This window comes from Pinus tabuliformis, chromosome X (assembly GCF_031772625.1).
Source record: "Pinus tabuliformis cultivar Carrire ecotype Pingquan chromosome X, CPIR1, whole genome shotgun sequence".
NCBI classification, from domain to species: Eukaryota; Viridiplantae; Streptophyta; class Pinopsida; order Pinales; family Pinaceae; genus Pinus; species Pinus tabuliformis.
The window spans coordinates 1,639,201,267-1,639,214,013 of NC_142308.1; positions in this window are offsets into that span (position 1 = coordinate 1,639,201,267).

The window sequence follows — 12,747 nt, forward strand, 5'->3', positions numbered from 1 at the left end:
CTACAGTTCAGCGACGTACACGTTCTCAGTTTGATAGAGCCTCTTCTTTACTAGCTCAAGCTTCAGTGAATTATGATCCAGACACCTTTGCAGAAGCTTCAGGCCATCCAGATTGGGAAGCAACTATGAATGAAGAATATCATTCATTATTGGAAAATGATACATGGGATCTTGTTCCTCTACCAAAGGGACGAAAACTTGTTAGATGCAAATGGGTTTACATAACCAAGTATGGACCTAATGGGAAAGTTGATAAACATAAAGATCGTCTTGTTGCTAAGGGTTTTTCACAAGTTGAAGGCATTGACTACACTGAAACCTTCTCCCCTGTTGCCAAAATGAACTCTATCCGCCTTGTTCTTTCCCTTGTTGCCTCTTTCAAATGGGAAGTCCATCAGATGGATGTTAAATCTGCCTTCTTGCATGGGGACTTGCATGAAGAAATCTGTATGGAACAACCTATTGGCTTTATACAAACAGACTCTAGCCTTGTATGTCGGCTTAAGAAATCCCTTTATGGTCTCAAGCAAGGTCCTCGAGCTTGGTATGCCAAAATGGATAACTTTCTTTTAGAAAATGGCTTTTCTAGGTGTCATTATGACAATACTGTCTACACCAAGAAAGTGGGAAAGTCCCTTATCATTCTTGTTCTTTATGTTGATGATCTTATCCTGACTGGTAGTGATCCCAACCTTATAAACCATGTGAAGTCTAGCCTTAAAAGGAAGTTTGAAATGACAGACTTAGGACACTTACATTATTTTCTTGGTTTTCAAGTCTTGCAATCCAAGGAAGGTATTTCCCTTTCCTAGTCCAAGTATGCCTGTGATATTCTACGCCATTTTCACATGGAAGACTGTAAGCCAGCCCCTTCTCCCTTTCAGTCTGGAGTCAAACTTTCAATCACTTGTACTTCTCCTGAAGTTGATGCTACCTTATACCGTCAACTTGTAGGAAAACTTTTGTATCTAACCCATACTCGTCCTGACCTTTCCTTTGCTGTTGGCCTTGTTGCTCGGTTTATGCAAAACCCACGTGAAAGTCATTGGAAAGCAGCTAAAAGAATACTTCGTTATGTTGGAGGTACAGTTTAGTTTGGGATTCATTACAGTGCCGAAGCATCTCCTCTATTGGTTGGTTTCACTGATTCCGATTGGGCTGGTGACCCTGATGATCGGAAGTCTACTACAGGTTATGTGTTCACTCTTGGTTCAGGACCTATTACATGGGCTTGCAAGAAACAAGGTTGCATTTCTCTTTCTTCAGTAGAAGCAGAGTATCATGGTGCCGTAGAAGCTAGTAAGGAAGCCTTGTGGCTTCGTCAGATCCTGTCATAGTTTGGCTTTCAGCAGCATCATCCGACTACACCTTGGTGTGATAATCAAAATGTCATTCAACTATGCAAAGATCCAGTCCAACATCAGCGTAGCAAACACATTGAACTGCACATGCACTTCATCAGAAAGCTCATTCACGACCATGTTCTTGAAGTGCAATATTGTTCAACAGATGATCAAGTTGCAGACATCTTTACAAAGGCTCTCATAGAGGCGAAGTTTACTAAACTTTGATTTATGGTTGGAGTTCAGGAAGTTGTCACTAGGGGGGGATAGGCTATAGTGCCTCCTTCCTTCTCCTATTGTGTCATATTTGTAAATCCTTCAATCCTATCCCAAGTTGTTCTTAAGGGGGGATGTTAGGATATTCCGACACATAGGAAATAGTTAAGTATAACTTGGTCTAGTATAGAGTTAGGTAAAGTGTGTTTCTTTACTATGTACATTTTGTAACTTACAATCTGACGGTCACGATATGTAGTGATCCGACGGTTCATTCTCTCCTCGGTATTACCGACACTTGATCCATGGCTTAACACCCAATTGGTCCATGATCTCTATTTAAAGAGAATGGAGGGTCATTTGTAGGTTAACCGTCCATGAGAGAAGCTTATGTAAATTTTCATTCTTTTATTAATAAATTGTCTGAAGTGGTCGCGTTGGCTCAAGCCGTGGACTGTTTCCCTCTTTGAGGGTTTTAACCACGTCAAAATACTGGTGTATTGATCTGTGATCTGTTTGTGAGCGGTGTCCTTTGGTGTTCTGTCTGAGGAACTTACCCTGTAAATTCCTATAGTAGACACTTTCAAGAATACTGCAGATGCATTGACAATTTGTGAGCACTGACAAGTTCTCTTGGTGTAGAGAAACAATGTGTGTTGCAGGGTTGTATCAATGACTAAGCTCTCATGTGCCCCCCTGTGGAAAGAAAACAACAAGTGGAAGAATGTTGGGTGAGTGTTATATTCTTTCCACGACTACCCCACGTGTGGGGAGGTCATAGGAGGGCGGTAGCCCCCCCTGTATGTTGCGTCGGGTGCAGTAGGAGGGTGGGGGGTTGTAGCCCACACGGGGTCTGGGGCAATGCCCCGAGAATTTCTTTTTGGACCCTATATTAAGTGGCAGACCTACCTATGGTTTTGTGCATGGATTTTGCACATGGTTTTGGGCATACTGGTTTTCTGTCCATGTTTCGCTCAGGTTTATTCTCCTCTAATCTTGGGTCGTTTGCTATTATTTCATGTTCTACTTAGGATTGTTGAGTACTATTGGTGGTTTGTCTGGTGGCATAAATGGACCACAGTGCAAGACAATTGGCTTTGGTCAATTGGTAGCAAGGGTAACACAGTTTGTGTTCACCCAAACAATTCGCCAAGATATTATGCTCTTAGGTCTCTTGTCTTTCATTTTGATTTATTTGGTATTCTCTCACTTGATTTTCTTTAAGGAGATTTGGCACTCTTTGTTGGTGTCTCTTAGGGTATCTATGTGATTTTCGCAGTGGAATGTTAAGGCTTCCTATAGTCTTACTCTAGAACTATCTAATTTTTATTCATCATGGGAATTTCCATGTTTCTCTCTATTTATATGGGTTTGTTTTCTGGGGGGTATTGTCAGTAAGATTGGAAGCATAATGAAATTCCTTGTTTGTAATTAGTGGGTATACTACCATTTTGATGGCGAGTGGTGGTGAGGTGACAAAGAGTCAACATATCAATATTTTTGGCAGCTTGGTCCCAATCATCAACTGTGATGTACAATATGCCCACTGAGGAGGATCTTTGTTTATAATAGTAGCATCACTTTTAACCAAGAATTGAAAAATATCATAGTAGCTCCGGACGCAAAAGAAACAAAAGTAGCCATGGATAACTGCACACTCATCAAGTTGATCACATAACTCTCAAACAAGCTCAATTTTTTAATTAACAAATTGAATGTGAATATAAACCAAATAAATTGGCTTTGTATGGATGTCTGTTGACTTGGGGAGGAGATTACAACCTTTCTTTCAACTTACCATGATCATGGTACCTCACCTTAACTATCCTTTTCTAACTAAATGACCCCTACTATACCTGATCTAAATTAGGTAGCTAATGACACTAAAGTTATTGTAATAGATGACTAATTTATAGTTAGGATTTAATGGAGGAAAAATTAGACTTTTTGGCAGCATCCTTTATTAGAGTTTACATAAGTAGGAAAAAATGCTATTATGTAAGAAGGATCAAAATATGAAGAATAAGCCTCCTAAGGCTAGACAATCCTCTCATGGACCATGAAACTGCATCTGTTTTGTACTTATGTTATGCTAGACACATATTTTGCACAATCATTATTTTGTTAAAAATAAAAAAAGAGGATAGTCTCGACAAACTTGCTTGCTTGTTTGTCTATTGTCATCCTCACTCACTATAGTCCTCTCAAAATCAAGAACATTTCAAATGCTACAACAATTGCAACCAATGTCAAAAATAATTCTCTGTTAGGTGTTACAACAATGTAACATCGAGAGGTCACAACAACATAACATTGAGAGGTGTTACAATAACTATGACAACTCCCATGATAGCTCTTGTAGCAATGTCAACACATGCAATGGTACTTTTAGTAAAATGTATAGAGCAAATCTCACAAGTCCTTTCATTGACAAACATGAAAAGGCTAGTTCTTCCCTGAACACATTAGTGTAATATCTTAAAATGACATAATTGACAAGAAAATGTACTGTGGGAAAAATGTGTCATTACAGGTAAAGGTAGGCTTTAGGATAACACTATGATGAACAAAAGTCGTAAAAATGGTGGTAAATACGTGTGGAAAAGATGACATTTGACATGGACAACCTAGGTTGGTATGAAATGTGTAATTATCAGTTAGACCTTTCCAACAAGCTATCGAGCATGCCAAACATATATTGTATGCAAAATTTATGATCACAGGAAGTTGATGTACCAACTAACCCTAGTGGGGCCCATAAGCATTTTGGTGTTTCACCTCCTAAGGTTAAGTTTTCGGTGTTTATGGTTTCCTCATTGCTTCTAATATTAAAAAGGGCCTTTCAGCCTCATTGTAACTCCCTTTGGTGAAGGTGCATATCTGTCACATCTCTTCTCAGAGATACTACCGCCATTCAAGCTAGTTTGTTTTAATTCTGCATTTTATAATTTTAGCATTTCCCATTTATTAATAGAAGTCAAGTTTCACTATATATTTGTGGTTTGGTTATAGATCTATATTTTATTTCATTCCATTCACAAATATGGGTCAATGGTGTTAGAGTAACCTGCTCTTTATCTGATTTTTTTTGTTCATGTCCCCAATGAGGTGTAGTGTTAATTTAAGGTATGTTCTATGCTAGAGCAATTTATTTCAATTTTCACAGTTAGCTCATTATCTTTTCCAGATTAGCAATCACATCAGCATTAAGGTAAACTGCAAATAGAACATAAATATAAATCGCAGAATACAAGCCAAGACAAGAGGACACAAGATGTGGTGCCAGCCAGGGACAAACCCCATAATGTGGGCAAACCCTTGATCAATTCTTATTTTATATTCTTCAAAGTTCAGCACAGAGAGAGAGAGAGAGAGAGAGAGAGAGAGTACATTTATAATAGAAGTCAACACTTTGACTTTTGATATCTACATGAGATCAGTTGAAGACATATAGCTTCAACTGATTCTCTAAGGAGACTCCTTCACCTATCATAGTGTTGCCTCCCATTCATTTGCAACACATAACCATGTGACACCATGCTGTACTGTCACATGTGTTGAACATTGATGACTGAGCTGCTCTCATCTTCATGCTGCTCATCATGCTACATCTTCCATGGTCTTATTCATCTTCAAGCTGCCCATGCCCATGCTCATATCATCATGCATGATTATGCTGCCCATGCTCATATCATCATGCTGCTCATAATATTGCCCATACATCATGCTGCTCATGATATCATTATGTTGCCCATGATCTCATATCATCATGCTGCTCATAATGCTGCCCATACATCATGCTACTCATAATTCTGCCCATTCATCATGTTGCTCATGATATCATTATGTTGCCCATGATCTCATATCATCATGCTGCTCATAATGCTGCCCATACATCATGCTGCTCATGATATCATTATGTTACCCATACATCATGCTTTAGTTCATATACATATCAGCCTTAGCTACTTGCTATGGCTTGCAGCCTAGCAAAGCAGCTAGGCTATAGTTCCAAAATCCTCTACACAAATATGTTGTCATCAGCTTCCTTGCACACAATCCTATCATGCCCAAATAGTCCTTGAATATGTCATGATGTCACCCACAACAACCATTGACCTGCTTGGACAACGTATATGTTCCTCCATATGACTGCGTTTAGGGTTGTTGACATCATCTTGAACAACATATAAGTGACTGCGTTTAGGGCTGTTGACATCATCTTGAACAACGTATAAGTGACTGTGTTTAGGGCTATTGACATCATCTTGAACAACATATAAGTGACTGCGTTTATGTCTCCATGAAAAACGTATAAATCCCAGCATATAAGGTCCCCATGGACAGCATATAAATCCCAGCGTATAAGGTCTCCATGGACTGTGTATACATGCCTCCTTTGTTGCATAAAAACCTTTGTTGGTTGTGGCCTAGGGAACCCTTAAATGCGGTGGTTAGGTCTCTCCTTTAGGATTGCATATGAAGCCTTCTAGGACAGCGGATTAGGGCATTCAATCTATGTCTTGAATCTTTCCTTTACCGCGGCAAGATCTCACTCATCTACGGCTAGGATCCCCTCCTTCATGACTGTAATTTAGGGCTCCATTAATGACTGCGTTTAGGGCATCATCTAGCGTATATTTAAGGTGTCCCTCCTTCTCCAAAAACCCAAGACGTGGAGAGGAGGAGAACACATGAAGAGGATGTGTGTTACAAATGATTTCAAGTCCTCTATATTTATACTAAAACGTAGATGATGAATAGACACGACTATTGGGCTTCTGAGCCTACTCAAGTTGTTGGTCGGCTTGATAATAATTCCATAATCAAAATTAATTCATATCTCCATAAATACTTATCGGAATCGGATGATCTTTAGATCAATCCTACATGTCTCAATGAGAGGGATCCAATAAAAATATCAGTTGCCATAAATAAGCTGACCCACATGGAGTTTGGCCCTAGTTTCCAATTTTAACACTCCCTCTCAACTAGGGAGAACTCCATCCGCTGATCCATATGTCTTACTGTACTGTCTCTGCCATTAGTGCCGTGCACTGCTCTGCTAAGCTCTGCTGGCTCTACTTAGCTCTACTGGCTCTGCTCTGCTTTGCTCAGCTCTGCTGGCTCTACTCTGCGCAGCTCTCCTGGCTCTGCTCTGCTCTGCTCAGCTCTATTAGCTCTGCTCTACTTAGCTCTGTTGAACCATGAAGAAGAAGAATTGATTGAGAATGTCTCATACCATTCTCCATTGATCCGAAGTCAGTCTCAGAGTGTGTACCACTGATCCTAGACCAGTCTCAATCGACCCAAAGTCAGCGTCATAGTGGGTACCACTCCTACCATTGGTCCCAGACCAGTATCATCAGTCTCAGAGTGTGTACCACTGGTCCCAGACTAGTCTCAACCGACCCGAAGTCAGTGTCATAGTATGTACCACTCTTACTGGTCCCAGACCAGTCCTCCATTGACCCAAAGTCAGTCTCAAAGTATGTACCACTGGTCCCAGACCAGTCTCAACCGACCCGAAGTTAGTGTCATAGTACGTACAACTCCTACAACTGGTCTTAGACTAGTATCATTGATCCCAGATCAATGAAGGTCACGAGGATGTATCATACCATCCTCCACTGACTCAAAGTTAGTCTCAGAGTGTGTACCACTGGTCCCAAACCAGTCCTCAACCGACCTGAAGTCAGTGTCATAATGGGTACAACTCCTACCACTAGTCCGAGACCAGTACCATTGATCCTGGATCAATGAAGGTCATCCTAGCATAGGGAGTACGATAGATACAACGATGCGTCCATCGGTACTAATATGGTTCATATCCTCATTTCCCTACTCATTGATCAGATGAGAGGTACTTCCCATGAGTCCCAAACTGCATAGGTAGGATGCCTCGACAGGAGAACTTAATCAATCTTGTCCTCATAGGAGAAGTTATCATCCTGCTACACAATCTCCATGGAGAACACATCATCCAGGCCTCATAGGAGAGCTAATCATCTTGATACATAATCGTCATGGAGAACACATCATCCAGACCTCACAGGAGAACTAATCATCCTGCTACATAAGTAACATGGAGAACACATCATCCAGACCTCATAGGAGAATTAATCATCCTGCTACATAGTGGTATCCAAACAGCTCACTGAAGACCTTTCGTAACTAGACTGCCTCTCAGGTAGTCATGCTAGCAGCAATATACTCTACCTCGGTGGTGCTCAAAGCCACCGACTTCTGCTTCCTGCTCATCCAGGATATTGACGCAGATCCCAAGGAGAACCAGCACTAAGAAGTGCTCTAGTGATCCTCCACACTGCTTGCCCACTCAGCATTTGAAATATTTTGGCAACGTATCTCAATCCATGAGAGATTGTGCCTTGAAGATATCTCAGAAGATTCTAGGCACCAATCTAGTGAAGCTCAACCAAATATGAGCTCCCCATACTAACTGCAAAACATATGTCCAGACGAAGGTTCACCAAGAACATCAATGCGAATGAGTTTACGAAACTCAGAGGCATTTCCCAAATCTGGTCCGACATCACTACCATATAACTTCTGAAAGCTAAGATCCTCGAGGTAGTCATAGTCTTGCAGTTTATCTTTCCACATTTGGAATCCAACTCCCTCTATCTTCTACAAATGAGAGGGTCTGCACCTGTCAGACATAGGTGCCGGTATGAGAGGTCTGTCATCCAAAACCTTCGGATGGTTTGGATCGATTTCACTCCTAGTGAATCTCAGCTTCATCAGACAACTGTTGATCCTCTCATACTATGCCCGGAGTGTTTTGCTTCAAGCCATAGAGGGCTTTCTACCACCTACATATGTGAGATTCCCGATCATGAATCTTAAACTCCTCAAGTTGTTCCAACTTGTGGACCTGTGGCATGAGGGGAATGGTCCCCTTATAAGATTTTCCTTCGGTACATCTCAGACATGTACCTTCATGCTCTTTTTGAATTCAGGCATCCCTGTCACCATCTGACTCACAGACCTTCGGTGCTGTGTTAATGGACATGGTCCCCAGTGGACTTCCTGCAACTTGATACAACCTTGAACTCAAAAAAAAAAATCTTTGAAAAATATATTTTCAAACACGTACCTTTCCATCGATGAGTGCCACCTTGAACCTTTGACTTCCATTGCTGAAATGGACACCAGGTTCTTCGTGCGATCAGGTACATAAAAGTGTTAATGTAAATGAATCGAGTTACCCTCATTCAATTTAGGGGTAACATTCCCTACACCCTTTTCGGGATAGGTGGTATCGGCTCCAAGTATAATCCCATGATTATCTATTCGATGAGGTGCCTGGGGTTCCTTGCTTTGAAGAGTCAATAATTTCTCCTTGATGAACTGTATTATCTGTCATTTCCTTGACCTTTGAATGATTTGTTTGTCTTCATCAAGAGAAGTGTCTCTGCCATTCAGACACTCCTTTGCATAATGGTCGAACTTATTGTAACCAAGGCATCTGTCTTTCCTTCCACCCTTAGATCTGAACTTCCCAATGAAGTGATATTTAGGTAGGCCATCAGAACCTTTTGCTGTGACATTCTGATAATATTCTCTGCTTCGACTTCACCCTGGGTGAATTATAAGGAACCCATTGATCCTTTTGTCTTGTCCCAACTGTCTTCGGTGATTTCACTTTCACTCTTGCTTGGGCATTGTCTTCACCTCAGCTCTGATACCATGTTAATTTAAGGTATGTTCTATGCTAGATAAATTTATTTCAATTTTCATAGTTAGCTCATTATATTTTCTAGATTAGCGATGACATCAGCATTAAGGTAAACTACAGATAGAACATAAATATAAATTGCAGAAGACAAGCCAAGACAAGAGGACACATGTGGCGCTAGCCAGGGACAAACCCCACAATGTGGGCAAACCCTTGATCAATTCTTCTTTTATATTCTTCAAAGCTCAACAGAGAAAGAGAGAGAGAGAGAGAGAGAGAGAGAGAGAGAGAGAGAGAGAGAGATAGTACATTTACAATAGAAGTCAACACTTTGACTTTTGATATCTGCATGAGATTAGTTGAAGACATATAGCTTCAACTGATTCTCTAAGGAGACTCCTTCACCTATCATAGTGCTGCCTCTCGTTCATTTGCAACACATAACCATGTGACACCATGCTGTACTGTCACATGTGTTGAACATTGATGATTGAGTTGCTCTCATCTTCATGCTGCTCATCAGGTTGCATCTTCCATGGTATTATTCATATTCAAGCTGCCTATACCCATGCTCATATCATCATGCATCATTATGCTGCCCATGCTCATATCATCATGCTGCTCATAATGCTTCCCATACATCATGCTGCTCATGATATCATTATGCTGCCCATGATCTCATATCATCATGCTGCTCACAATGCTGCCCATTCATTGTGCTGCTCATGATATCATTATGCTGCCCATGATCTCATAACATCATGCTGCTCATAATGCCGCCCATACATCATGTTGGTCATGATATCATTATGTTGCCCATACATCATGCTTTAGTTCATATACATATCAGCCTTAGCTGCTTGCTATGGCTTGCAGCCTAGCAAAGCAGCTAGGCTATAGTTCCAGAATCCTCTACACAAATATGTTGTCATCAACTTCCTTGCACACAATCCTATCATGCCCAAATAGTCCTTGAATATGTCACGATGTCACCTACAACAACCATTGCCCTGCTTGGACAACATATATGTTCCTCCATATGACTGCATTTAGGGTTGTTGACATCATCTTGAATAGTGTATAAGTGACTGCGTTTAGGGCTGTTGACATCATCTTGAACAACGTATAAGTGACTGCGTTTAGGGTTGTTGACATCATCTTGAACAACGTATAAGTGACTGCATTTAGGTCTCCATGAACAACGTATAAATCCCAGCGTATAAGGTCTCCATGAACAACGTATAAATCCCAGCGTATAAGGTCTCCATGGACTGTGTATACGTGCCTCCTTTGCTGCATAAAAACCTTTGTTGGTTGTGGCCTAGGGCACCCTTAAATGCGGTGGTTAGGTCTCTCCTTTAGGACTGCGTATGAAGCCTTCTAGGACAACGGATTAGGGCATTCAATCTGTGTCTTGAATCTTTCCTTTACTGCAGCAAGATCTCACTCAACTGCGGCTAGGATCCTCTCCTTCATGACTATAATTTAGGGCTCCATTAATGACTGCATTTAGGGCATCATCCAGTGTATATTTTAGGTGTCCCTCCTTCTCCAAAAACCCAAGACGTGGAGAGGAGGAGAACACATGAAGAGGATGTGTGTTACAAATGATTTCAAGTCCTCTATATTTATACTAAAACGTAGATGATGAATAGACACGACTATTGGGCTTTTGAGCCTACTCAAGTTGCTGGTCGGCTTGATAATAATTCCATAATCAAAATTAATTCATATCTCCATAAATACTTATCGGAATCGGATGATCTTTAGATCAATCCTACACCTCTCGATGAGAGGGATCCAATACAAATATCAATTACCATAAATAAGCTGAGCCACATGGAGTTTGGCCCTAGTTTCCAATTTTAACATGTAGGTTTTAACCCTGTATAGAAATTACCTGCAAATGAATTCTTAAAAGAAAACAAAAATATACAATAGTGAGAACATAAAAATATACATAGATATTTTCTCGTGGAACCCAAAACCAGGAAAACCAGATTGATTTTTCATTAGATTCCTTTCAGTGTTACAATATATTATATACATGTTGAAGCATTCATAAACCCCAATCCATTAACCCTGGATTAAAGCATAACCACAATTCCCTTGACCGAATCTACAAAATACCATGGAAAAAACCATCATGCCCAAAACCATGGGTAGGTCTTCTCACCATCCTTGGTCTGCATAATAAAAAAAAATCTCGGGGCACTAGCCTGGACACTGTGCAAGGGAGCTACCACCCCCCTTACGACCCCCCTGACTCGACGCATCATAACATTGCATGGTGCTAGTCATGGAAATGATATAACATATACCCAACATGAGATTGGGGGATAAGGAGTTGGGACTTGAATTGCTCGATCCCTACAAGACCACCCCATGCCGACCCCGATGAACTCCCATGGTAGAAAAAAAGAAATACAAGGGAGAAGTAGATCCTATTAAATTGTTGCTTGAGGAAACCCTCATGTGACAAAAGAATGGGATGATGGGTAATTTGTCTCAGATCCTTCGATGGATGCTAATGGGTGACACATTTTCATCATGTTGCGACTTTGGAGGTTTGACACCCATCGAGGTACAAGTTAATTTTGATATTCCTATATTTGAGGTCCAAATAGATGCAGATGCTCTAGATAAATAGTTAAATTTTCTAGAAGGGTATTTTTCAGTCCACAAATTTTCTGATAGAGAAAAGATTACCTTTGCACTCCTTAAGGTCACCCTCATGTCAAGATTGGTGGGAGACTTACAGTGAGCAAAGAGCCAGAGAGGAATCCACATTATTTATAGTCGCACTCACTTGGGACTCTTTTAGGGATGCTATTAAGGAGTAATATTACCATGTTGGAAGCTATGAAGGTCGATACATGAGATGAAGCACACTATGATAGGAGAGGGACCAAACAATAACATAGTTCACAAATATCTTCCATACCTTATGCACTAAGATGGGTATCAAAGACTTTGAGCGATAAGTGATTCATAAGTACCGTGGCTATTTGAAAAGATACATCTAGACATAAATGGAGTTCCTGGATATCTCCTCACTTGGAGCAACATACCAATACGCTTCAAAATCAAGAAAAATTCTAAACAGAAGAAGCTAGACTTTGGATGTATGAATCCATCACAACAAAAGTAGGGAAAGGGCACCCCCAAATCATAGAAAAAAGGACAAAGCCAGGGTGGAGCACCCCAATAAAACCCATCTAAGTCACAAACAAAGAATGGTAATGGGTAGACTGCTTTCAAGTCCAAGGAGGGTATTTTTGAATGGTTGGTGATACCCTCTAGTTTGATGACTTCCCCAACAACTTTCATGAGGATGATGAATGATATCTTGTGGCCTTTAGCTAATAATTTTGTAGTTGTATATCTGTATGATAGTCTCATATTCAACAAGTGTTTGGAAGAACACTTGCAACATATTCAATAGGTCCTTCGTGCTCTGTGGCAGCACAAGTTATGTGCTAACTTGGA